The following is a 2480-nucleotide window of genomic DNA, read 5'->3' as shown; positions in this document are numbered from 1 at the left end:
TCTGCCCGATTTCTTCCAGAGGCGGCCTCTCTTGGTCATGGTCAGGGTCTTTGAACACATTTAGTAAAAACTATTTTCTACTCCAACCTGTCAACCTAAAATAATCAAAAAGTCAGAATCTGGTTTAAAGATAGTTTTTATTCAAGTGCAAAGCTAAGGACGGGTTGCCCAGGAAGCACGGATTCCAAAGAATGAAGTCAGTCTTCCGAAGGGTAGATGTTTAAGATCGTTTATATAGACAAAGTTCAGGGAAGTGTAATAGAATTTCAACATATTTCTATGTAAGGTTTAATGCATAGTTGCGATTATTTGATTAGTTGGGTGGTCTTTTTTTCCAGGAAAGGTGTATTTAACATTCCACCCTGAAGATATAACTGTCATAGGGTCTTGGGCACCATCTGGTCTGAGTTAGGTACAGGATAATAAAGGAGACAGTTAATCTACAATGAAGATCAGTGATTGGAAGGGGGAAGATCTGGTCTCTGGTTTCTCCTAGTCATTTACAGAATAAGAACAATGAGGAAGAGAGTTAAACAATGATAATAAGAATAGCATATATAATATGCGACTCTCCAGGGCTTAACTTTCCGCTTGACATAATAAATTTAGAAGGTCCTGAAATTTTATTTTCTTTTACAAATCCAAGCAGTTCCTCTGAGACCAGGATTCTCCTGTAGCTGAGATTCAGTTCTGGACTATGGAGTGTAGTGGCATGTTTTGAGAAACCTTGTGTCTTGCCCGCAATTGGATGAAGCAATAAACTGAAAGAGCACTTATAACTCTGCAGCTGAGGGTGGGGCCAGGTAACCCTGGAGTGGGAGGACAAGCCATAGTTCTAAAGATTTTTAGGCAAGATGATAAGGGGGAGTAGTGCACATATTGAGCTGCAAGAGAAGGTCGGGCTTATTTGTGGCTCTCTTCTCCTCACTTAGTTCCCGAGACTCTGCCTTTTCCAAAATCAGAGAGCAGTGCAGGAAACCAGGGGAATGCAGCCTTTCTGCAGACAATATGGTCCCAGCTGAGTTGGGCTTCCTAACAGTCTGCCTTAGGTCAGCTGTCAGAGAAATCAGTACAGGTCTCAGGGGCCTGACCTGGTTTACCCATTGCAGGGCAGCTGTAGCAAGTGTATATGTGTGTCTATACACAAGAAACTGTGTGTTTTGGGGGGAAAGTGATTTGAGGCTAAATGAGATTGTCCAGACTAAGATTTGTCTTGGTTAGAGACAGCACATGATTTTGAGAAGATCCATTTAATTGGTAAAGTGGAGGGAGGCAACTGCCAGTAAAATTTTCTGGAAACTGGAAATTCACACGTTCTGCGGATGAAGTCCACCAGCGTAAGTAGGGAAAGTCCTTTGGAGGAATACATTTGCTCTGCAAATAGTGTGTGTAGAATAGCTTACGCCTGGGGGCCTGGTCATTCTGCAAGTATATACTGAGCAGCCTCTGTATGCCAGGCCATGGAATAAGCTTTGCAGATACAATGGGAAATAATAATAGTTACATAACTTACTGAGCTCTTACTTTGTAGATTCATTCATTTAACAGATATTTATGGGGTTTCTGCTTTGTGCCAATGGTGACCAAGACAGTACCTTCATGGAGCTGTAAACTCTAATGGGAGACACACACAACACACCCGTGAATATATACTGCATTGTCAGGGGATGATACATGCCAAAATGGAAGGGTAAGTGAGTGGATGGAAAGTGACTATAGTGCCTGGAGTGGAAGAAGGTCAGAGAGGACCTCTTGAAGGAGGTGATATTTGAACAGAATGAATTTGGGGACCAAACCAGGCAGAGGGAACAGCAAGGTCCTAAAGTGTGAACAATCTTAAAGTGTTTGAGTTTTTAAGCAACAGAAAGAAGGCAAGTATTTCAGAAGGAAAAGGAGCCAGACCTTGTAGTTAGAGATGAGGTCAGAGAGAGAAAGAGGTGGGCCACTTTTTGTGTGGCTTTGATATTGTACAACTGGGCAAGGCCTTTTTCACTCAGAGTTTTTACAACTCACTGAACAGGCGATGTCCTCAATGAGATCTAAAGAAAGGGAAGAATTGGCCGGGCGCGGTGGCTCAAGCCTGTAATCCCAGCACTTTGGGAGGCCGAGACAGGCGGATCACGAGGTCAGGAGATCGAGACCATCCTGGCCAACACAATGAAACCCCGTCTCTACTAAAATACAAAAAACTAGCTGAGCGAGGTGGCGGGCGCCTGTAGTCCCAGCTACTTGGGAGGCTGAGGTAGGAGAATGGCGTGAACCTGGGAGGCGGAGCTTACAGTGAGCTGAGATCTGGCCACTGCACTCCAGCCCGGGCGACAGAGCAAGACTCCGTCTCAAAAAAAAAAAAAAAAAAAAAAAAAAAAAAAAAAAAAAAGAAAAGGGGGGAAATTTTTGGGGGGGGGCCGGGGGGGAGAAAAAGCGCCCACTGGCGGGGCCCGGGCCCGCCTCCCGGGGCGGGGGGGGGGAGGGCCTGGGGG

The sequence above is a fragment of the Rhinopithecus bieti genome, unplaced genomic scaffold, assembly GCF_001698545.2.
Source record: "Rhinopithecus bieti isolate Rb0 unplaced genomic scaffold, ASM169854v2 scaffold_31446, whole genome shotgun sequence".
Taxonomy (NCBI): Eukaryota; Metazoa; Chordata; class Mammalia; order Primates; family Cercopithecidae; genus Rhinopithecus; species Rhinopithecus bieti.
Note: the sequence above shows the minus strand (reverse complement) of the source record.